General features: G+C 45.8%; 1 protein-coding gene across 1 annotated transcript in view; it reads left to right on the forward strand.

The window, feature by feature from the left end:
- The window catches only part of LOC135202723 (E3 ubiquitin-protein ligase HERC2-like), a 50,793-nt gene that overhangs the window by 23,374 nt on the left and 1,259 nt on the right, over nucleotides 1-26,160 (forward strand). Inside the window, exon 7 of the mRNA XM_064232196.1 lies at nucleotides 3,693-3,849. The gene's annotated coding sequence lies outside the window, so the exon portion shown is untranslated. The remainder of the gene's footprint in view (nucleotides 1-3,692; nucleotides 3,850-26,160) is intronic.

Below are 26,160 nucleotides of genomic sequence, written 5' to 3' on the forward strand. Positions count from 1 at the left end.
TGATTTCTACGGATTTGCGACTTAGACGAGAAGTATTATAATTTGAACTGGCAACTCGGGGTTGCCTGCAACCTCCCAGGAGGTTTTCAGTTTCAATTTTATATCTTATGGTTTTGTCACGGACAACACCATTTCAACTTTTTATATTTTACCGAAATTCGTTTCGCCTAAATATAATTGCCCGAGCATATTCTTGTTTTATGCCTCGGTAGTTATAAGTCCGAACGCAATTCCTTCGTGGAATAATGGGATTACCTTGGCAACCTCAGGATGACGAGGTCAGCATGGCCAACCCACTGCGTTATTGAACTGCCTGATATTAAGCAGCCTCTAGTATCAGCCTGGGCCTCCGAGAGTTCACGGTTCATGTAGGTCTCTCTCTCCCTCCCCTGCTTGATTGACTACCGAAACCGTATCTCTGCCTAACCAAATCCATGGACTTTGAGGTCTTCGGATTAACGCGGGGATTCTCGCAATACAATGAAGGGACCAATCTACCTGCGGTGACGCTAGATTTCCCATCGACCTTCGAACATTGCGAGAATTTTCAACAGAGATATCTCTTGGACTCTTGCATCTTTCTGTTTTACCGCACGGTTAACAGAAAGTCTGTACAAGTCTCCCCGCTGCATCGCACTGGCGAATAATTGCGAATGATTTTGCAGACATCTGAGTTTGGGTCTTCAAAATATCTTCGTATTAGTATGGTGTACAATTGTTTCAATTGTTTTCAAACCCGAATTTACAAGATGATGTCAGAAGACATCGCCTACTCTCCGACCTGACAGCTCTACCTCCATAATGTTCAGCCCATGAGAAGCAGTTCTTTCAGGCGGGCCTTTCACCTGTGGTTTTTCATTTACCGAACGAACGCTTACCCGCTTTCATTGCAACTACGAACTTCTCACCAGGAACAGCAATGACAAATAGCTAGGGTAGCGTTTTTCAGTCATGTTTGTAAGCACAGGTTATCGAATTCTTGAGGATCCTTCTCTCGATTCATATGTGAAGTACGGTAGGTTGCATTCAATATCTACCTTCGTCTTCAACGGTTACAATAAAGTGTTGTTTCTCCGTTAGTTGAAGTAGTTTCCAACCAAACATGAGATGGTTTTACCTTTCAGGGACCTAGGTCTCTAGAGGCAATTGAACTTTCGTATGTTGGGTACATGCCTTAAGAGAACTCATCACGCACCCGCTGTCCCGGGCAATGGTGACAACAAACAAATAACATCATTTGGTTTGGTCTCTCGGCATAAAAACCCTTTCCAAAAAGGCGAAGGTCACGTGGACTTACTCGGGATGCTTTGACAACTTGGCCTCCTACCGAAAAAACGCAGTCGGTCGGCAGCTGTCAGAGCGCCCGAGTCAGTTTACGAATTTACGCCTGTTGACTTAGTCGGTTGTTAACACAGCAACCAGTTACTTCGTTTTTAATAGCTTGTCACAGTAACCCATACCATTGACACCCACCATGGAGTGTCGGTGTACCTATCCACTACCCGAGAACTACGCTGCATGGGGATAGGAGGATGCGAGAGACTTCGTTGCTAACGGACAGACCAGTTTGCGCGGGTAACTGGAACATCACCGAAGGTAGAGAAGAAAGGGATTAGTCATGCGACTATTTCCTTCTTTTCCTCTGAGGAACTGCCATGACTTCTCCCTGCGAAGTTCCATGGCACCCAGGGGAATGGGGATCCGTGACGCTTCGAGTTTCGTACCGAAACTTCGTAGCGCAAGGACTCAGAAACCCTTCCGGTATCCCTGACGATTGTTCGATGTCGTTCCACAATCCCCTCCCTAATGGACTTCACCGCCTTCGATGTGAGGAAAAAAAAAAGGAAAGGAAAAAGGGAAAAAAAAAAAGGATTCGAATGACATCTGCCTTGTCCACAAGAAACTTCTCCTTGGCGCAGGTACTGAAGGCAGAGGGTCTGGTCCAACCAGAACCACATTTGCCCGTTCCTTATACCTTCGGGATATTGCCCACAGGTCCTTCGGATCTTTGTTTTTCCTTTGGGACCCTGGTGGCTGGCTCAACCAAAACCGTTGTTTTGTAGCGAACCCAGGACCCTCGTGCAGGCTGAACAAGCAGCATCGAGTCCGGTGGGGTACCGTAAGATGGATGGTGAATGGAGGAGTGTGACTGGCTCCTCGTTCCCATCTTTTTCTTCCCCCTCTACCTGTGCGTTAGAGGGAACACGGTCGTCACCCTGCTGGATAAGGACAAGATGCAGGTGAGCTACTCAACAGAGCCCCATCCTATCCCTTTCACTAGGGATAGGAGCGTATATCCACCACTTCCTCCAACAAGGGGGAGGAAGTGGATGCCAGCTTGAGACAACCCATACTTTTATGTTGCTCTTGCAAACAGGAACAAGTTCTTGCTTGCTGGTACGAAGAGATACGCTTGCCTCTCTCTTAGTACTCGGCCCAGAGGTCTGACCATTGATCCTGCGGTGCACACCCCGATCAATCGGACAGAGGCTTGGATCCCTCCCTCGCTCTTACGACCAGGGAGGCATTCCAGGGATGGACGAACACCAGTCTGTTCATCAAAAGACTCAGATTCCTCCCACCAAGAAGTGAGTCTTCCTATTGTTAAAGGACCGATGGTTTGTATACGTATCGGAACAAATGACAATTTGTCGAAAATTGCATTTTTCCTAACTATACAAACCTGAGGTCCTTTACATATAGTCCCTCCTCATGCCACCCCTCACTCTGCGTATTTTGCATGGGCCAAAGCAAAAGTGATTTGTTTACCTCCCAGTCGCGCGGCGCGCGACTGTCGGACAAGCAGTTAACTACCGTTCTCCCTTGTTCGAAGCTTACGACCGTTCCAGCTGCCGCTTAGCTACTTCCTATTGTTAAAGGACCTCAGGTTTGTATAGTTAGGAAAAATGCAATTTTCGACAAATTTGTCATTTTTAATCTCCAACGATGTTGCTGTCTTTGGACCCACCTCCAAATGTGTCAATCAGCTATATATATATACCTGCCAGGTAAGTGTCATGCATAAAAATGACATTTTTATGATAAAACAAAGTTTTATGTATACTTACCTGGCAGGCATATATAATTAAATTCCACCCTCCTCCCCTCAGGGGACAGGTTCAGAGAAAATCTGATGAAAATGGGAATTGGTTCCAAGCGCCAGTGCCACGTGAGGTGGGTGGTGATCACCTGAACTACCGGTAAACTAGCGGTTTGCCGCGAGTTTTGAAAATTTCTGCCAGTGCGACAGAGAATATAGCTACGTATATATATAGTATACCTGCCAGGTAAGTATACATAAAACTTTGTTTTATCATAAAAACATCATTTTTAATTCTCATTGGTAAGCCTTGGGGAGTCCATGAGTGTGATTCAAAATTCTCAGTCTGTTTTATAATGCAGTTAAGTTCCTGTTATCTGAAGGCCTTGGACTGGTAATTAAGAATAGCCCTAGTAATATGACAATAAATATCTTTTATGTGTTATCTTTATTTATTGTAAATCAAAACAACTTCACAAAAACCATAATACTTACAATCTTCAGTTCAGTCAGTTTATGTAGCACACAGTAGCAGAAAATACATGTAATTGCTAATACACACTATGACTTGAGAATTTTATATTGGTATAAAAAGTTTATGATAATTTTAATGCTGAGTGCATAGACAACGATTGTTTTTGTAATCTTACAGAAAGTGAAGTTGAGGGAGCTGGCTGGCTTTTAAGGAAATACCTTTCTCTTCTTGTGGGCCATGTCTCAGATACACTTTCAATTGCTACCTCATTAGCCACTATAAACACTCGTTCTCACTGCTCTCACTTGTGCTATTCTCCAGAGAGACATTACAGGTAAGTTGAATTCTCTAATATTTAGCTAAACAAGAGGAGGCTTGGGTTATAAAGAAAGTGGACTGTTGGGTGCTTTATGGGTCAGGATTTGGTTTAGTTTAGAAAGTTTTGTGTATTTATCTCTTGAGATGTGCTCTGCATTACAGTCGTCCACCGTATTTTGGGAGATGCGTTCCGCACCCACCAGCGAATACCAAAAACCCACAAATACTGAAACCCCCTCCAAAAATGCTTATAACTGTCTGTTGTTCCGGTACGATATACAAACCATCGGTCCTTTTACAATAGGAAGGTAACTAGCGGCAGCTGGACGGTTGTAAGCTTTGAACAAGGAGTTCCGTCGTTAACTGCTTGTCCGACAGTGCGCGTGCAGCACAACTGGGAGGTGAAGAACCACTTTTGCTTTGGCCGTGTGTGTGGAGGACGTGTTGCGTCATCGCTCTCTGCCCGCTTCATCGTCGTATGCTTGCTTTTGTTGTGAATTTTTCAACTTGGTTTGTCAGTGTTTGAAAGTGAATTGTAATTACGTACCGTCTTTTTCATCTTTTATTACATTGATTTTATGGATCATCGGACATTGAGCTATCCCCGTGCCCTCCATCAACCGTAGAGTGTACCGGGGGTGGAGGGCCGCAAGTGTGGGGTCTTCCGTTCTTTTCCGAAGATTGATCCTCATTTGCGCTAGGTGCCGAGAGCGTGAATGCTCTCGGCCTGAGCCTTGTATTTTTGTGATAGTGTGAAAGTGAAAATTGTGAGTACAGTATTCTTTTTCATTTTCATTTATTATTATCATTATGGATCAAGGATTCTGCTCATTCCCGGGAATAGATCCTCATGCCCTTGCGCTCAGTGCCGAGGGCGCGAATGCGCTCGGGCCAAGCCGTGTAACATTTGTTCTAATTGGTCGGAGGTGCAGTGGGTGTTGTACGAGGGCAGGAAGAAACGAAGTCCTGCCAAGGAGTCGTCGGAAAGCTCTCCCGCGACTCCCTTGGTAACCGATACTTCGTCTTCTTTCCTGCCCCCCCCCCGCTCAGCTCCCATGTATGCCGCCTTCTCCTTGTAGGGGGGGGGGGGTTCGAGGTCCTTCTCTTCGCCCGATCCGTCGAGCGTAGAGGAGGTGGGCGCTCGTTACCCGACGTGCACTTGTATTCAGGGTCTTCCGTTCGCCTCGGGGTGGGGCTGGGCACCCCCCCCCCCCCCCCCCAACTTCTGACTATTGCTTCCTCAGGGCTCCTCCGCTGCGGGGGCGACCTTGGCCAGGTGTGGATGTCGCTGGGACTTCAGGGGCACGCCGAGCATCCGGAGGCTGCTCCAGCATCTGGCGGGAGCTGTGCCGGTCACTCATGGAGCGGTGACCACCACTACACCTGGTTTACACCCCTCTCGTGATGTCTGTGAAGCAACGGCCCGCCGTGCAGGGCCCGATCACTGCCGTGCCGAGAAGGGTGTGCCTCCTCCAGATTCTTTGTGCTGCCAGCCCCGGTCTCCGTTGCCCAAAGAGCTCGCCCTGGATCTGCCGCCGGTACCAGGATGTCGTGGGCTGCTGCCCGTCTCCTAGAGTACCTGCCCTGTCTGCCGCACCTGCCGCTGTTGCTGTTCCTGCCACCTGCCGACGTCGTTCCAGCCCGCGGTGTTGCTGCCCCAGACGCTGGTCCTTCCGGACAGGTGCAGCCAGGCCCTGTTGCTACGGCAACAGCAGCCCTGGCTCCATCCTGGATGGAAGACTTGACGTCTGTCCTGAGGGAGCTGACGAAGAAGAGTAAGAGGAAGGTGTCGTCGTCGTCTTCGTCCTCTTCTTTGTCGACTGCTGCCGCCTCTTCCCCTTCGACTCCCAAGGCTTCCAAGCTGAGGAAGAAGAAGGCTACCTCCTTCCCCCCTAAGAAGGCTCCTTCGGGAACTTCTAAGGGCCCGTCTCACTCCGGTGGGACGGGGGGTCCTTCTGCTGGTCCTCCTGCTCCTTCGGTAGCAGGGCCCGTCTCTCCTTCCACAAGGAAGAAGATGGGGACCAGAGGAGTACCGGCTAACACCGGTACTTCCTTGCCTGGTGTAGGGGCGCTGCCGCTACACCAGTTCCAACTCGGCCTCTTGCTCGCGAGAGGTTCCGAGTGTACGGGTCGCTCGCTCGGCGCCAGGACCCAAGGCACGGAGCAGAAGGCTGGCGAGAGCCGCTCAAGTGACTCTCGCTGACCACGATCGCTCTCGTAGCAACCCGCTGTTACTAGGGTTGCTGTGACGGTCCTAGACCGACCATGGGCGGAGGCTGGTAAGAGGTCCCTTCGATTGCAGGAACCAGCCTCGGCTGGTTCCAGTGGTTCGATGCGCCTTGAGAATAGGCACCTGTCCCATCGCGACAGTGGTCTCTGCAGGTCCCCTGACCGCCGCTCCCACCGCAGCAGCTCCCCTGACGCACGGGACCGGGGCCGCTGTTCTCGGTCCCAGCTGCTCGCCCCAGGGGGACGGCACGACCAGGCCTGCAGCTCGATCGCCACCGTTAGCGATCGCCTGCAGCCCCCCAAGCACACCGGTTCTGCCGGTGAGCAAGGGGGGTGCATCAGGTCTTCCTCCCCTGTTCCTCCAACTTCCTCGGGTTACACCGGGAAGGGCGAGATAACAAGGAGTGATCGTGAGGGGTGCGCCCCCCCACGATTCCGCCACAACGTCCTACATGCCAGGCACGGTCCTCGGATCGACCAGGTCGTATGCGCAAGTGGCAGGAGGAGACCAGGAGGGGTCTGCCGCTGTTCCTCCCTCTGAAGAAGGAGGGTCTCGGGAATTGCTCTTGCTGGAGGGGCTTGATGGTCCTACTCCTCAAGATGCATGCACTCCTGAGATCCAGAGGAATTTTGCTGAGGTCATTGTGCTGATTCGTCAGCACAACGACCTCGGGGAATGATCGCCAACCGCTGGTCCAGACCAGCAACTCGACCATCACCGTGGTTGATGATGATCACAGTCCTCCCAGCCTACCGGTTCTGCTGGTAGGCAAGGGAGGAGCTCTCATAACAGCTCCCCTGAACATGAGAACCGATGCTCCGTTCCTTGGTCCAGCTTTTCTCCAAGAAGCCGCTGGTCCAGACCTGCAGCTCGATCGCCACTGTTGGTTGGTGATCGCCTGCAGTCCTCCCAGCCTACTAGCATGCTAGTATGAAGGGTAGGAGCATCAGGTCTCCCTCACCTGTCCGTCCCTTCAACCTTGAGAGGTTTCGGCCTTGACGAGGACTAGGAGGAGTCGGAGGACGGTATCGGCTCTCTCCTATCAGGTGCTCGATCAGCCCCACCCAGACGACGTTCACGGTGGCGGCAGACGCTTAACCTACAGTACGAGTTCGTCCAACCCTCCTCGGGAAAATGTTTTCTCCTGACGATACGTTTTCCCAGATTCTGAGAGGCCATCGCCGCAAGGGGATGGCTGCTCGTACTCGCTTCTCCAACTGCTAGTTCCACTGGGAAGGCGAGCGAGTATCCATTTCCTCCCCCATTCCCTCTCTCCTTACGGCTACGAGGGAAAGGGGAGGGATCCTGCAGAGAGTTCTCTGTAGGATTCCACGTTGGGGACTGCGTCCCTGGGGTGGACCTTCGGGTCCTACCGGACGTAAGTCCCCGTCGTTGAGGAAGGATTCTGTTCTGCCCCATCCTCGATTTCTACGGGAATCGGGTGCGGACCACCAACCGATGATCGTGCTGACGAATTCGGTGGGGGTTTCGCCGAGTGCTTAGAATTCGCGGAATTTCTAGCACTCTCAAAGTGTTCAGGTTTTTTTACAATCTGCAGACACTTGGGCGAAACCACGGTCCAGAGGGGTCTAGACGAGAATCCCCGATAATGTTACTACAATAATCTGGGAATCTCGCCGAATCTCGAATTCCTGGAATTTCTAGGTTTGGAAGAAGCACTGCTGCTGAAGGAAGAATATCTCACAGTAGGCGACCAACCCTGGGATAGAGAAGAACGAACGGGAACATCCAGTTTGGCTGGAACTGTTGTCTTCGGTATTCTGTTATCACCATTGAAGCTTTCCTTCAGGGAAGACTTCTCCTTCACTCTCTTGATTAGAGAATAAAGGGTGTCAGCTTCCAATCCTTATTCTCATTCCTCGAATGGAAAAGAATTTAGGATGGAGGTCTTTGTACAAGAAAACCTACAAATATACTACGTATATTACCCTCGCGACATGATTCTGTTAATCAGTTGAATTGTCCAGGGCGTAGGCACATACCGTAGTTAACTCTACGGATTGTGATCGAGACGAATAGTATCTTAATTGAACTGCAACTTGGGACTGCCTGCAAACTCCCAGGAGTTACCAGTTTCGATTTTGAGATACTTATGGTAATGTTACGACCAAAACACCACCTCAGCTTTTGTATTCACCGAAATCCGTTTCGTTTAAATACAATTGCTCGAGCGTATTTTTTTTATGCTTGATGGTTCTAGCCGAACGCATTCCTTCTTGGAATGGGTTACCTGGCAACTCAGGATGACGGAGTGAGCGAGAGCTAACTGTGTCTCTGTTCCCCTACAATAATTGACTACCGAAAAACCGTATCTCTGCCTGACTATCACAGACTTAGGCCTCTGATTGACGGGGATTCTCACATACATGAATGACCATCTCTACTGCATTGCCTTGGACATTGCGAGAATTTCAGACAGAGATATCTCAATGGACTCTATCATATTGAGAAAAGATACAAGAATTTTTTGTTCAACATGTCTATCATGGATAGACAATGTTATTAAATCAAGATTGAATGTACAAATAGTTGAGGATGAAGAAGAAGAGGAGAAGAAGGAAGAAGAAGAAGAAGAAGAAGAGGAAACGGAAAAGAACAAAGAGAAGTAAACAAAAATGAAATGACAGAAAAAAAAATAAGGAAAACAAAGAACAAGATAAAAAGTATGGATGCAGAGATACTCATTGATATACATATTAGGCAATAAAGCAGCATACCTACGAAGAAATTAAATTACGATATGGCAACAGAAAAGCAAATCCCGAAGAGGCTCTACACATCTACACAATGACGGGAAAGAGGAAAAAAATAGACAAGAAAGAAAGACAAATCTGCAACCTTTTGAAAAGAGGAATTGCAGATTTGGAGAAAGATGTTATACTACAAACATCCTAAGGTAATATCACAACTATGAAATATATGGTAAAATGTGCATACCTAGATGGCTATGGGATGATTGCAGAGATCTGCATCCAAAAATATGCAAAAACCTAAAAGAAGGAAAAGGATGTAAGATCGACACAAAAAATGCAAATATATGCACCCCTGTAGCATGAATCATAATCAAATAAATAACCAACCAAGTAAATAAAATCCAAAATAAAAAGAAAGAAACCAACTCAAAGAGAGAAATCAACTAAGGAATATCAGGTAAAAGAGAAAAGCAAACCACCAATGAGATATGCAGAGGTGTCAGCAAAAAATTTTCAAAGTCATCAGCTCCAAAAATTTACTCAAGAGATAATAAACTGTTTTTATTATGCAAGAGGATATTGCAGAAACGGAGAAAATTGCAGATTCAGGACACAAAATGAATAATTATGATGAAGGAAGGATCAAAAAATATTAGAAAAAAAGTTGGATTTTTTAATGTCAGAATTTCTGGAATGAAAAAAAAAAAAAGAAAAACAAAACATACCAGAAACATGAAAGAGACATGGGAAAATCCTTATTACTACCAATATTAAATGAAGGAGAAAACACGCAAACCATCATAGTGATGACATGCGCATGGTTTAGTTATGAGTAAAAAGCTACAAAAAGAAAAATAGAGAGTACTTAGAAGAAACTAACCCAAAATTGAAAGAAAATAGATATAATGAATATTAAGTGAAACCTGGTATTCCAAGAGACTGGGAATGATGATCAAATAAAAGGGTTCCAAACTTATAGATCAGATAGAAAAAATAGGAATCAAGGGGGAACCGCAATATATGGGAAAGACAAAAAACAAGGAAAAATATATGAGAAATTATAGTAACTCAGAATGTGGAAACGAATAGCGGTTTTTGGGAAGAATTTGAATCTGAAAAATTAATGAACATAGTAATATATAGACCTCCTAATACTAAAGAGTTTGACTTAATAATTGAAAAAATTGGATGATATATGTAGAAAATCACAAAGGACTGGGGGGGGGGGGGGGGACTATTCTCCTATCTGTTGACTTCAACTTTCCTTTTCGTAGAATGGAAGAACGAATAGGAGATTGTGGTTGTACTTATACTATAAAAAAGAGAGTAATAGTAGTGCAGAAGATAAGAGGCAATTCGAAAAGCTATTAGATATGCTACTAGAATACAACATTCAACAAATAAATCACCTGCCAACAAGAAAGGAAAATACTTTAGACCTAGTATTTGTGAATGAGATGAATTATGTAAAGAAATAATAGTTTATAATGCGAGTATTTCAGACCATAATGTCATAGAATTAACAGTTCATTCCAAAGCAAGTGAAAACAGAGATAAGCAAGAAATGAAAAGTGGGAAGGATATGGAAAATACAACTTCTACAGTAAAAATATAAAATGGTCAGAAATAAATGAAGAATTAAACAAAGATTGGATAACATTTTCGTAAGCGATGACATAAGGGTAAATACAGAGATATTATATAAAATATTAGAGAAAATAGTGGATAAATATATACCGAAGAAGAAAAGTAAACATCATTCATGCATACCAAGAGACAGAAGGATCTTGTTCCAGAAAATCAGAACGTGGAAAAAAGGTCTTGCAAAAGAAAAAAATGCATGGAAAGTTATAGAACTAAAAAGTAAGATAGAAAATGCAGAACAAAAGATTATACAATCAAAAGAAATGAAAAACGGGACTTGGAAGAAAAAACCCTATTAAATATCAGGCAAAACCCCAAACTATATACTCATATGCGAAGAAGATGAATAAAAGAAGAATAGAAATAGGCCCTCTGAGAATTAAAGGAGATTAACGAATGAAAAAAGGAAATTTGCAACATACTGGCAGAACGATATAAGAGAGAATTCACCCCTAGAATAGATAATGAAGATAATGATATAGAAGTAAGGGACGAAAATAGTGAATATTTAGCTGACATAGAAATTAATGAAGCTGATATTGTGCAGGCAATTAATGAAATTAAAAATGGAGCTGCTGCAGGGCCGGATGGAGTCCTGCTATTTTGTTAAAGAAAGTAGTTCATTCTATCGCAAAGCCACTTGCAATATTATTAAGACAAAGTGTAGATACAGGCAAGGTTTATGATGAGCACAAATTAGCATAGGATCCCATACTTTCAAAAGTGGATCAAGACTAGAGGCAAGTAATTATAGGCCTGTGAGTCTAACATCACATATTATGAAAGTGTATGAAAGGGTAATGAAGAAAAATATTATGAAACATTTAATAAAAAAATATTTGTTTAATATAGGGACAACATGGTTTCGTACCCGGAAAAAGTACACAAACCCAACTGTTAGTCCACCGTGAGAACATATTCAAAAAATATGAAATAGCGGAAAAATGGAACAGATGTGGTTTATCTAGACTTTGCAAAAGCTTTTGACAAAGTAGACCATAATATATTAGCAAAGAAAATTAGAAAACACAATATCGTAGATAAAGTAGGAAGATGGTTAAAAGAATTTTTACACAACAGAAAACAGATAGTTATTGCAAACGATGAGAAATCGGATGAAACCAAGGTAATATCCGGTGTTCCACAAGGTACGGTGTTAGCTGCAATACTGTTTGTTATTATGATTGAAGACATAGACAGTAATGTTAAGGATTCGGTAGTGAGTAGTTTCGCTGATGACACAAGAATAAGTAGAGAAATTACTTGTGATGAAGATAGGAACGCTCTACAAAGAGACCTTAACAAAGTATATGATTGGGCAGAGGAAAATAGGATGGTATTTAACTCTGATAAATTTGAATCAATAAATTATGGAGACAGAGAAGGAAAGCTATATGCATATAGGAGACCTAATAATGAGACAATCACAAATAAGGAAGCAGTTAAAGACCTTGGTGTGATGATGAATAGGAACATGTTATGCATAATGATCAAATAGCAATTCTTTTGGCAAAATGTAAAGCAAAAATGGGAATGTTGTTACGGCACTTCAAAACAAGAAAAAGCTGAACACATGATTATGCTTTATAAAACATATGTTCGTAGTCCACTTGAATATTGCAATATGACATGGTACCCACACTATCAAAAGGATTATTGCACAAATAGAGAGTGTACAAAGGTCCTTTACAGCTAGAATAGAAGAAGTTAAGGACCTTGACTACTGGGAAAGACTACAATCCTTAAAATTATATAGTCTAGAAAGGAGAAGAGAACGCTACATGATAATTCAGGCATGGAAACAGATAGAAGGAATAACAGAAAATATCATGGAACTAAAAAATATCAGAAAGAGCAAGCAGAGGTAGATTAATAGTGCCCAAAACAATACCAGGAAAAATAAGGAAAGCACACAGGACATTAATCCACTACGCACCAGCATCGATAATGCAGCGTCTATTCAATGCGTTGCCAGCTCATCTGAGGAATATATCAGGAGTGAGCAATTAAGATTGTGTTTAAGAATAAGCTCGACAAATATCTAAACTGCATCCCAGACCATCCAAGATTGGAAGATGCAAAATATACCGGAAGATGTACTAGCAACTCTCTGGTAGACATTAGACGTGCCTCACACTGAGGGACCTGGGCAACCCGAACGAACTGTAAGGTCTGTAAGGTAAGGTCCCGCTGCATCGCACCCCTGCGATAATGCGGAATGATTTCTTCAGACATCTGAGTTTGTCTTCTAAAATATCTCGTATTCGTAGGTGTGCAATTGTTCATTATTCACCCCGAATTACAGATGTATAGCGGAAGACATCGCCTGCTCCCCGCCCTGCCAGCTCTACTTCCAAGTACAGTGGACCCCCCGTATTCGCGTTCTCCAGATTCGCGGACTCACACATTCGCGGATTTCTCTCGGGAACGTTTCCCTGCATTATTCGCGGAAAATTCGCGCATTCGCGGTATTTTTCTATGATAAATATCCCCAAATTCCTGTTTTTTTTGATGAATTTCATCATAAATGCACTTTTTGTGATAAAACTATTAAAAAAACCATGTATGAAAATTTTTTAGTGGGTTTTTCTTGAGTTTTACTAACAAAATAGGCTGTTTTTTAGCATTTTTATAGGGGTTCCAAACATTCGCGGATTCTAACTATTCACGGGGGGGTTCTAGTACGCATCCCCCGCGAATACGGGGGGTCCACTGTATTGTCCTCCCTGGATAACCTGAAGAAGAAGATGATCAGTGTTGACGCATCTTCATTAGCACTGGGATGACCAAGAAGAAGTTACAGGAACACTCTTTCTTGTTGGCTGCGTGAGGTGATCAGAAGGGCGTACAAAGCTGATGGTAGCGACGACATCCATACCCTTCGTCCGAGAGCCCACGAAGTCAGAGATATTGGTCCTTCCTTTGCGTTCCTCCTTCTACCTTCAGGATATAGCCCACAGTTCCTTGGACAATTGTTCCTTACGACCCGTGGTGGCTGCTCAACACTTGTGTAGCTTACCCGGCTCCCGAGCGGACCGAACAGCATCGTTTCGTGATGTGGACTGCATGAAGGGATAGGTGATTGAGAAGGTGACTGGCCTTCTCCTTTCCCCCCCATCTTTTTCTCTTTCACCCTCTGTACCCTGTGGGCAGGAGGGAAGGGGGGAATTTGCCCCCCCGGTAGTTCACTTTAACGCTATGGGCAGGAGGCGATGCAGGTAGGCTACACGACCGAGGCCCCATCCTATCCCTTTCATTAGGGATAGGAGTGAATATCCACCACTTCCCCCAACAAGGTGGGGAAGTGGAAGCCAACAAGAGACACCCATAACTTTATGTTACCTCTTGCAACAGGAACAAGTTCTTGCTTGCTAGTTTTAAGAGATACGCTTGCCTCTCTCTTATTACTTGGGTCCAGTGGTCTGACCATTGATCCTGCGGTACATACCCTGATCAATTGGGCAGGAGGCTAGGATACCTCCCTCGCTCTTACGACCAGGGAGGCAATCCAAGGTTGGGCGAACACCAGTCTGTTCTCAAGAGACTCAGATTCCTCCCACCAAGAAGTGAGTCTTCCTATTGTCAAGGGGACCGATGGTTTGTATATCGTACAGGAACAAATGACAATTTGTCGAAAATTGCCTTTTTCCTAACTATACAAACCTGAGGTCCTTTTACATATTAGTCCCACCTCATGCCACCCCTCACTCTGTGTTTTTTCCTGGGCCTAAAGCAAAAGTGATTCTTTATCTCCCAGTCGCGCTGCGCGCAGCACTGTCGGACAAGCAGTTAACTACCGAAACTCCCTTGTTCGAAGACTTACGACCGTCCCAGCTGCCGCTAGTTACCTTCCTATTGTAAAAGACCTCAGGTTTGTATAGTTACGAAAAATGCAATTTCGACAAATTGTCATTTTAATAGTTCAAACACCAAAGAGCCCATCTAAAATGCTTATAACTGCCTATTTTAATTGTTCAAACACCAAATATACCTTAAACTATCATCCAAAAAACATTTAGTCTTGAGAATAGTATGAAAATACAGTACAGTAGTACCTCGAGATATGAAAGGCTCAACTTACGAAAAACTCGAGATACGAAAAATTTAACGCTCTACATACGAAAAGTTTTCAAGATACGAAAGGTCTGAAAGTCCGAGATTCGCCCGGATAACAATTTTGAAAATCGCGCGCGCCGCCATCTTAGTACTTGTAGACTCGCCACCATCCTCCTGCTCTCCCATTGGTTCCTGATGCTAGTCGCGGCCATGAAATCCTTCTCTCCTATTGGCCAGCGTCCCTCCCATCATGCATCTACTATGTACACGTGGTGGCGTGCTTCGGCCACTCGGTATCCAGCATTGTTATAGTACGCACGCGTTATTCGTTTTCGGGATCGCCAATGTGTAACGTTATTTAAAAAAAGAGTGACCAAGATCTCTCACATGGATAAGTGATCAAGGTCTCTCTCATGGGTGTAACTGGAAACTTTGCAATTGGTTGGTAGAATATCCACAACCCTGCTGAACAGAGGGTGTAGACCAATAATTTACAACATGCATACCAGTACGTATAACCAAGGCACTTCAGTTTATGTTGAAGGTCAGCAGCGAACATTCAGTACCCCAATCAGTTGCAGAGAGAGCATTTGGTTGAACAGGCTTTGATGGACAACAGGGCCAACAGAGTCATAAGGTGCAAAAAAAAAAACAAGGGATAAAAAACAGAAAGTTGAAATTCTGTCCCAAAAAAAAAAAAAAAAAAAAAAACCTACGTAAAGTATAAAAAAAAGTTAAAATCAAAAAAGAAAAAACAAAAAAAAACGGCAGAAATTAAAGCCGCTTTTCAATAAAAGTGCAATCATTTGTAGAAGACAACCCCCCGAAAAGGCTTCACACAGGAACATTGTGTACGTATATTTTTTAAAGTGTACGTACGTACTATGTACAAAAGAAAAAATAAACGGCAGAAATTAAAGCCACTTTCATCAAGTGCAATCATTTGTAGAAGACATCCCCCGAAAAGGCTCACACAGGAACATTGTGAAAAGTAGGTAGAAGCAATCTTCCTTGGATAGTTACGTATGTACGTAGCCTCACTCGAAAGGTAAGCTTCCACATTTTGTGTTACAGTAATAATATTTCTTGTACGCTAATACACACTTTATTTACAGGTTTTGCATTTGTATTCTTAATTTAGGTATTGAATGGTCCAAATTGTTGTAGTATTTCATTGCTTATAGGTCAATTTAGCTTTATTATGAAATTTACTGGGGTGTTTTTGGAGGGCTTGGAACGGATTAGCCATTTTTACATGTAAAATGTGGTCCAAGATACGAAAACCTCATGATACGAAAGGCGCCTCGGAACAGATTAATTTCGTATCTCGAGGTACTACTGTAATTGTTCTGTGAAAAAAAACTGTGAATAGGCAAATTTTCTGCAAATAATGTGGATCAACAGAAAAAAGCCATGATAACTAAAGCGTGAGTGCTGAGCTGCGAATAAGGAGGGTCCTAATATGTGCTGTAAGATTGGATTAATATGGCATTTCCTATAGAAGTGTCCTGGAAACCATTTTATTTTAACATACTATAATTTATCATCTTTTACAGTGTTTTGTAGAACAGTGCCTTTCTTTCAAAGTGTAAATGGTGTTAAGTTTTCAGTAATGAATTAATTTGTTATTATTTTTAAGGTTTTTTCTAGTTCATTCAGTTTGGTATTTAAGGCACTTTTTACCTGCAGTGTATAAGAAATTTTCTGAGATTGCTGGATTGTACATAAGTGGTTAAAGATTGCATTACGTATTGGCTGGTTTAAGAAAAATTACTTTTATACAAATAGGAAATTTGTTTTAAAGTATATTTCTTCATTTACATGCCAGCTCCCATGAAGCCGAAATGTCCACACCTTCCATGCGTAAGACCGAGGGCTAGAGCAGCCCTGTACCCCTTTACAGCAGATAACAAGTATTCTCCTACTTATGATGGGGTTAGGTTCCGAAAAATCCATCGTAAGTTGAGAAAATCGTATCTCGAATATAGCCTAGCCTACACTAAGTTAATCAGTACCATAGGCTAGTATATGCATATATGGAAGATTAACCTACACTACACCAGTATACCTATACATATACGGTATAGTAATTATTAATATCAGCTAATTCGGGTGTTTCAATGCAGATTGACTTATGATAACTAAGTATAAAAAGAAATTTAATAATAACAAGATTCATACTAGTGTAAAGGGTACTCACCAAGATTCGGTCTGTTGTCGGCATACGTGATTGGTGTCAGGCTGTTCATGGCTACGTATAGCTAAAGATCGGAAGAGGAGGAGGATGATAAAACATCAGGATCATCAATTTGCTCCTCTTCAGATAGAATTCTTCTTCTGTTAGTTCAGGCGTTTCTAGGAAACAACTGTTCCGAGACGTACAGGATTGAGTCTCAAGTGAGGGGTTAGGGCGGGGGGAAGCTGAAGGCACTGGAGCCGTTCTCTTGAAAAAATAGTCCGTTGTAGGTTGCACAGTGCGTTTTTTTCGCTCTTCGTAAATTAATCGGTAACATGCAACATTGTCTTGATGAGCCCTCTGAACTTTGGCAAACCGTTCCCCATCCCCATCCATTTCACTTAAAAGTTTCAGTCCTTGGTCAAATAAAGCAAATGCCTCTGCCAGTTTTTTAGTCGTAAACATTCACTCCGGCTCTTCTTTTATTTCTTCTTCCTCTTCTGCTTTTTTTTTCTCTTCTGCAAGTGCAATTAAATCCTCTGCCGTTAACTCTACATCTTGCACATCTATAAGTTCTTGGATATCTTCCTCCTCAATTTCTAAATCTAAACTTTTCCCAAGTATCAAGATCTTTTTATTGATTTCCACTTCTTCATTCTGATCGAAACCTTTAAAACGAGTTCACATACACTTTTAGCACGTTTTTCCAGACCCCATTCATACACAACTTTCTTTACCTCCTTCCACGCCCTTCCAATGTTCATAATGGGAATTAAGAACACTAAATTCTTTCCAGAAGTTCTGAGATCTTTCTCCTCGTTATCTGTAGCCTGAGCAGGCCTTCGCAAACGTGTTCCGAAAAGATAATACGCCTTGAACGTAGCCACAGCACCCTGATCCATGGTTGGATGAGAGAAGTTGTGTTTGGTGGCAGAAACACATCTTTGTTCCGATACGTAATACAAACCTGAGGTCCTTTAACAATAGGAAGGTACTTAGGGGCAGCTGAACTGGTCGTAAGCTTCGAACAAGGGGGTTTGGTAGTTAACTACTTGTCCAGCAGTTAGCAGTTAGCGGTACGCTCGACTGCGAGGCGAGGAGTCACTTTGCTTTCAGCCGCGCTAATGGATGGAGTGCTGCTCTTCGTCTCTCTGCCTGCTTCTGTTGTATGCTTGGGTTTAGCTTCACTGCGTGAAGACTTTTTTGCTTTTTCTTTTACTTGTGTGTATTGCAAGTATATAAGTAAGTACATGTCTTTTGTTTTCATTTGTGAGAATGGAACAACAGGAGCCTCACCTGGTATATACTCAGCACGTAGCCACTGGGTGACCCCTACAGCTGCTGTGCAGGCACCGCTGCCAGAGGTTTCGATGCCCGCTGCTACGCCACCACCTGGTTTTGCCGCGCCTGTTGCAGCCCCGGACTTCCTGTGTCCCAAGAACACTCCGCTAGACCTGCCTCCTGTGCAGGGGATGCTGCCGTTCCTGCCCCGCCTCCTGTGGCCTGAGTATGCTGCTGCTCCAGCTTTGGTACCAGTTCCTGCCACCGTCGTTCCTGCCCGTGGTGTTGCTGCTCCCACCCCAGGTCCTTCCGGACAGGTGTAGCCGGGCCCTGTTGCTTCGGCAACTGCCCCAGCTCCGTCCTGGATGGAAGACCTGACGGTGGTGCTGAGGAAGCTGACAAAGTGGTAGAGGAGGAAGGTGTTGTCTTCGTCTTCATCGTCTTCTTCGTCGTCGTCGCCTCCCGCCGCTTCCCCTTCAACTTCTAAGGCCCCAAAGCCGAAGAAGAAGAAGGTTGCCTCCTCCCCCTCAAGAAGTCTCGTGCCGAGACTTCTAAGGGCCCGTCCCACTCCGGTGGGACGGTTGGGACTTCCGTCGGTCCTCCTGTTCCTTCGGGAACGGGGCCTGTCTCTCCTTCCGCAAGGAAAAAAAAAGACGGGGACCGGAGGAGTGTCGGCTAACACCAGCACCTCCTCCTGGCGCCAGAGGTTCTGCCTCGGCACCAGGTACTGTCTTGGCCTTCCTCTCGTTCGCGAGAGTCATCAAGTGTACGGTCACCTGCGGGTGACCGGACAGCTTCCTCTGCGGCCAAGACGATTGCATTGTCGAAGCCCAAAGGAAAGACTCTGCCTTCAACTTCTTCAAGGGCAACCGCCACCAAGCCCTCCTCCCAGCCCTCCTTCTCACAAGGGGGGACGGGGAAGAAGTCGAAGAGAGGTGGGAAACGCTTGGGAAGGTGGTTCCCTCTCACCTGCTGCCGGAAGTAGGGGGGGTGCCTGGCGAGCCATTGGGCAACATGGCAGCGCTACGGTGCGGAGACCTGGATAGTAAACGTCCTTTGGGAGGGATATCTACTACCCTTCGAGTCTCGGCCACCCTCACCTCCAACCCGGTCCATCTGCAAACATACGTTCCTGGCTCAACCAAGGACGTGATGCTTCGGCAGGAAGTAGAAACCATGCTGAGCAAGAGTGCTGTGGAGATCGTTCAGGATCAGTCCGCTGGGCTCTACAGCTGCCTCTTCCTAGCAGAGAAGTCCTCGGGGGGCTGGCGCCCGGTGATAGATCTCTCTCCCTTGAACCGATTTGTTCGCCAGACTCGGATCACGATGGAAACCGCACGTTCAGTGCTCGATTCCATCAGGGAGAACGACTTCATGCTTTCTGTGGATCTGAAGGACGTGTATTTCCAGATACCCGTCCATCAATCCTCCAGGAAGTACCTCCACTTCATCCTCGACGGGACGGTGTACCAATTCAGGGAACTTTGTTTCCGTCTCTCAACCGCCCCACAGGTGTTCACGCTGGTTTCGGCTTGGGCCCACTCGGTAGGGATACGTCTCTTGAGGTTAGTCCTGGCGAGCTCTTGCTCGCAGTTGCTGCAGGACAGAGATCGACTCCGAATTCTGCCACGATCTGGGAATCGTTGTGAATTACGAGAAGTCAGAACTCGAACCCAAGCAGAGGATGAAGTACCTGGGCATGCTGATCGACACGGCAGCAGGGCGAGTCTTCCCCGCAGATTTGCAGATCAGCAGGTTCAGGGAGGCAGTAAGACAGTTCCTGTCTCTACAGGAGCAACCAGCTCCAGCAGTGGCAAGTCGTGATCGGCCACCTGTCGTCTCTCGAGAAGTTAGTCCCTCACGGGCATCTTCTCCTGCGGTCTCTTCAGTGGAGACTAAAGGAGTGTTGGTCACAGGCAAGGGACTCTCCCTTCTTCCCCGTGTCCCTCACGGAGGAGGTGAGGCAGGACCTAGCCTGGTGGCTGGACAACGGGAATCTCGTAAGAGGAGTGCCTCTTCACCCGCCCCCCCGAGATGCTGTTCTTCTCAGACACATCGGGACCGAGGATGGGGCGCACACCTGGATGAGTTGCTGACTGCAGGTGTAGTGGACCAATCGTGTGGACAAGCACTTCACATCAACATCCTGGAGCTCAAGGCAGCGTTCCCCTCACTCTCCAAGAGTTCTGGGACCGTCTGGTGGGACACTCGGTTGTGTTGATGTGCGACAACACCACAGTAGTGGCGTACGTCAACAAGCAGGGGGGCCTAGTGTCCCTCCCAATGCACCAGTTGACGTTGCAGGTGCACGAGTGGGCCGCGGCACACTCAATAGAGTTTTCGGTTCGCTACATTCCAGGCAAGAGGAATGTGGTAGCCGACAAGCTCAGTCGTCGGGAGGGTCAGGTGATAGGAACTGAATGGTCCCTTCATCCAGACATGGCGGAAAGGCTCTTCAACCTGTGGGGGCGTCCAGTCGTGGATCTGTTCGCCACCTGGCACAACAGAAAACTCCAGGTTTTCTACTCGATGGGCAGCCGCAGAGGACGCTCTTCAGCATCCGTTGGACAACCTCTTCGTTTATGCCTTTCCCCCATTCTGTTTGATTCGCAAAGTGATCAGCAGGGCGCTGATCACTGCGAACCTTTGGATGATCCTGGTGGCGCCAACCCAAATGGGACCTCAGGCCGTTTGGTATCCAGACCTACTGGCTCTGCTTGCCGAAGCGCGAGAGAAATTCCCCCCTGGCACAACCACCTGTCGGTCAAGTCCCTGTGTCTTCACGGCTGGCTGCTATCCACCATCTCTTGCGAGTGGAGAGGCTTTTCTTGCAGCGCAGCGACAGAAATGGCTGGATACCTCAGACAGTCCTCTGCGGCTGTATACCAGGGAAGTGGTCCGTTTTCTGTGGTAGCAGATTTCCTCATCTTCCTTCACCAAGAGAAGCTCCTCTCAGTCTCTGCAGTTAAGGACTACAGAGCCGCCCGGCCTTAGTCCTTAAACTGTGAGGTGTGGATATCTCCTCTTCTTTTGAGTCTCCCTCCTGATGAAGAGCTTTGAGAGGTCTTGCCCACCCAGGGAACTCAGGCCCCCGGGATGGGATGTGATTCTCGTCCTTAGGAGTTTGACTCGCAGACCTTCGAGCCACTCCGAGAGTCGTCATACAGGGATCTGACCCTCAAGACCCTCTTCTTGCTGGCCTGGCATCGGCGAAGAGAGTAGGGGAACTTCATGATCTTTCCTTCAATGTCAAGCATTCCAGGGGATGGGGATCTGTGACGCTCGATTTCGTCCTGAACTTCGTAGCGAAGACTCAGAATCCTTCGGTCTCTGACGACCGGTTTGAGTCCTTCACAATCCCCTCCCTGAAGGATTTCACCGATAATGATGCGGATGACATGCTGCTTTGTAATGTGAGGGCGCTACGGCGCTATCTGGAGAGAACTCAGCATCTCAGGCCTGAGTGTCGACGCCTCTTCGTTAGAACCGGGGGTTACCAAGAAAGAAGTAATATCCAAGAACACTAGTTCTTTCTGGCTGCGTGAGGTGATTCACGGAGGGCGTACGAGACAGCTGGCAGTGACGACACCCGTACCCTTCGTCCGACGAGCCCACGGAGTCAGAGGTATTGGTCCAACCCTTGCGTTCCGCAAGAACTTCTCCCTGGCGCAGGTTCTGAAGGCAGGGGTTTGGGCCAACCAGACCACCTTCACTTACTTATTCGCTAACCTTTGGGATATCACCCATAGGTCCTTGGACACTTTTCCTTGGGACCCGTCGTAGTTGCTCAACAAGTTGTGTAGTCTACCCAGCACCCGAGCGGACAGAACAGCATCGCATCCTTGGTGGTTGACTGCATGAATGGATGAGTGAAGAGTGTGTGACTGGCTTCTCTTCATCCTTCATTCTCTCCTCTACCTGTGGGCAGAGGGCCGCAGTCGTCACTCCGCTGAACAGGAGGCCGATGCAGGTAAGCTACACAACCGAGCCCCATTCTATCCCTTTCAGTAGGGATAGAAGTGTAATCCACCCACTCCCCAACAAGGGTGGAGTGGAAACCAACAAGAGACAAACCCATAACTTTTCCTTGGCTCTTGAAGTAGGAACTAGTTCCTGCTTTTTGCTATTTATAAGAGGTACGCTTGCCTCCCTCTTATATATTTGGTCCAGAAGTCTGACCACTGATCCTGCGGTGCACACCCCCCCGATCAGCTGGGCAGAGGCTAGGATCCCTCCCTCTGCTCTTATGACCGGGGAGGGAATAAACCAAGGTACGACGAACACCATTCTGTTCATAAGACTCAGATTCCACCCACCAATTAGTGAGTCTTCCTATTGTTAAAGGACCAAAGGTTTGTATTACGTATCGCAACAAATAACAATTTGTCGAAAATTGTATTTTTCCTAACTATACAAACCTATTCCTTTACATACCTCATGCCACCCCCTCACTCTGCGTTTTCCTGGGCCTAAAGAAACAAAAGTGACTCCCTGCCTCGCAGTCGAGCGTACCGCTAACTGCCGGACAAGTAGTTAACTACTGAACCCCCTTGTTCGAAGCTTACGACCGGTTCAGCTGCCGCTAAGTACCTTCCTATTGTAAAGGACCTCAGGTTTGTATAGTTAGGAAAAAATACAATTTTCAACAAATTGTTATTTTACATTCTCGTTAATATCTCTGATGTGCTGAGGGGTGGCCAGGAGCATTGTCGAGAATCAGAAGAATTTTGAAGGGGATGTTATTTTTCCTACAATAATCTTTCACTTCCAGAATGAAGCAATGAACGAACCAGTCTTCGAACAGTATTGCAGTCATCCACGCTTTTTTATTATGACGGTAATGCACAGGAATATATGCTTGTCAACGTTTTTTAATGCCCTTGGATTTTCTGAGTGATAAATCATAAAGGGCTTAAGTTTTATACCCAGCCACATTTCCCCCAAGCAGAAGAGGCAATCGATCCTTGTATGCTTAAACCAGGGATCTCTGTTGCTTTTTGTGGATGTAGGACCATTGTAGCATACGCTTCCAATAAAGCCCGGTTCAGCAACATTAAAGATTTGCTCTGGCAAGTACCCTTCATTAACACGATCTCGTTTTAAAGCAACCTTAAATTCAGCTGCTCCATCGGCATCAGAGCTTGCTTGCTTTACCGCTAATTTTCGCACTGTGAAAATTATGGCGGTTCTTGAAACGACAAAACCACCCAGTACTTGCTGCAAAACTTTTGTTGTGGTTATCATCATACTTCTTCTTCAGTTCTTCAAAAAGCATGCATGCCTTTGTCTGAATGGTCAAGAGGGTGAGTGGCATACGCTTTTGTATTTGGTCCTCCATCCACATGACCGGTAACTGCTCCATTTCTTCCAAAGGCCCTATCCTCTTCTTTGATATAACCGTTGAATGAACAGAAGCAGATGCCTTTACAGCATCCATTACACGTTTTCTTGTCCTTTAGGATGGTGGATACCGTTGATTGCGATAAAACGTTCGTCACGTGTGATAACCATGACTGCCTTTCCACCTTCACGCTGTTTGATTATCTTCAATTTCTGCTCCAAAGTGATGGATTGCCTCTTCTTTTTTGCACAACAGCAGGAGACTTATTTGGTTGTTTAGCAGACATAGTTTTTTCGTTTTAGTTTACTTAAAAAACTCACAAAAAGCACAAACGAACACGGACCTAATCGTACTGTTTTCAGAGCGAGACCAAGTGAGGTCTGACTCGTGTTTTCAGCTGCCAGCCTCTCGCTTTCGGGCCAACATATCGTACAGCGCAGTACGCTGCTGACTGCGCTCATTGTGCGCGAAATTTAAAAACATGTATTTTCAACTTTTTTTTCCGGTATTAATTGCTAACCCCATCGTAACATCGGATTATCTTAAGACGATAATCGTAACTCGAATACTACCTGTATATACATATGCCTTTCTGTCCTGAGATATATCAGAAAGTCTGTTAATTGCTGAATAATGGTTCCGAGTGGAGACAAGTTCCCTCTACGACACCTATCACAGTATGCTGACCATTTTCCTTGGTATACTGCTGCAGATGACTCTGATATTTCCTGCCATCTGTGTTGCTGCTTTCTGCTTGACAGTCTCCATCCGTGAAGTGATAGGGACTTCACCGACTGGTGGTACCTCTACACGTGCGGCTGACATAGTAGGTTGTTCCATGGAGGTAACTCTCTCGGCACGTCTATTAGGAGTTCCAACAGGTCCGGAAACATTCTGCCTTCGGCCATAAAGGAGCTGCCAGAGTCATTTTGAGGTTCTGAGACCGCATTACCTTGTTCAGAACCTGATGGGAGTTAGACAAATGGAGGAAATGCGTAAACATTCGATTGTCCATGGGTTTTGTAGCGCATCTTCTGCTACTGCCTCTACGTCTGAACTGCTGAACAATACACTTCCAACTTTTTGTTGTACCTGTTGCGAATAGGTCTATTCCCACAATATGAGCATTCTGCCCACTACCTGTTGATGCAAGGACCACTCCATTCCCAGGAATCTGATTCCTGCGGCTCAACTTAATCGGCCCACTATGTTTTCTTTTTCCTGGAATATATCTGGCCCTGATGTCTACTAAGTTTTCTACAGCCCACGATGAAGTTGAACTATCATACGTGTAACTGCCGAGATACGAGGCCTCCTTGCTTGTTTACATAAGCTACTACTGTGGTGTTGTCTGACATCAATACCACTGATTGCCCCTTCACCCTCTCCCGGAATTTCTGAAGTGCTAGAAATGCTGCTTTTAACTCCAGCACGTTTATATGGAGTTCTCTGTCCTCGCCACTCCATTTTGCTGGAAATCATCAGCTCCTCCATATGGCTCTCCAACCTTCAAGTGATGCATCTGAGAACAGCAAGTGATCCGGGGAGGGTTGCTGAAGGGGAACACCCACTGTCAGATTGTTGTCCTGCACCACCACAGTAAGTCTCTTTCCTCACTTCTGTCGACAAAGGAATTTGCTCGTATGGGTGATCTACCGTTTGCGACCAAAACTCCTTCATCCTCCATTGTAGAGATTGAAGGTGTAGCCTCCCTTGTGGTACTAGCTTCTCAAGGAAGTTAGAATTCCCAGTACTACCTGCCACTGGTCTTGCTGGCTGTGTTTGTTTTTCCAGAAAGGCATTCAACACCCCTTGTTTGCATTTCTCTACCCTCTGGTCTGCCAGGAATACTTTGGCTTTTACTGTGTCTATAATCATACCCAGATACACCAGCCATTGACTTGGATCCTGCTGCGACTTCCCTGATTTATCACAATACCTAAGCTGTAACAAAACTACAGGAGGGTCACCCTGTCCCGATGTAATTTTTCTCTGGACTTTGGCTATCACCAGCCAATCATCTAGGTATCTTATCAGCCTGATCCCCTGAGCATGCGCCCATGTCGACATGAGAGTGAACCCTCTTGTAAAAACTTGAGGAGACTCCTGGAAGACTGATGGACTGGGATCTGAAAGTATGCGTCCTTCAAGTCGATTGTCAGCCCTGACTGCTTGTAGAACCGTCTTTGGAGTCTCCATCCTGAATCTGGTTTTTCTTATAAACAGATTATATGTTGACAGATCTATTACTGTCCTCCAATCCCGTTGGCTTTGGGGACAAGGAAAATCCTGCTGTAAAACCCCTTTGACGGAATGGATACTTGTTCCACAGCCCCTTTTTCTATCATCTTCTTCACTTTCCTCTTGCAGAATAAAATCTTTCTGAGGTTCCTGAGCATAAGCGAGGTGAGGTAATGGTTGTTCTGTCAGGGGTGGGGTTACTTCGAACGGGATCAAATAACTGACCCTGAGAACATCCACCACCCACTGCTCTGCTCCATATTCCTGCCATACCTTCCAGTGATTTCACCCGGCAACCCCCCACTGGTGTGGCTGAGTGATGAGAGGCGCCCATCCTATTGTCTTGAACCTCTCCCTCTTACCCCTAATCCCCCTCCCTCTGTTATTTCTATTGTGAAAGGGCAGATGAGCTAACTTTCTTTGGGGAAGAAGGTCTTGTTGCTCTATATTAGGGATGTATGTCTCACTGGCTTCTTACGAGGTATTTGCTGCTGCCTTACCTCAATAGGATTAGCTTGACTTCCAGATGGTTTTCTAACTGCCTGCTGTACTAATCTATTGTTAGTGTCCATCCTTCTTCTATCTAGCCCTTCCAGTATGCCCTCTGGCAACAGCAATTGCGACTCTAGGCTATACCCATTCCG

This window comes from Macrobrachium nipponense, chromosome 33 (assembly GCF_015104395.2).
Source record: "Macrobrachium nipponense isolate FS-2020 chromosome 33, ASM1510439v2, whole genome shotgun sequence".
In the NCBI taxonomy this organism is placed as follows: Eukaryota; Metazoa; Arthropoda; class Malacostraca; order Decapoda; family Palaemonidae; genus Macrobrachium; species Macrobrachium nipponense.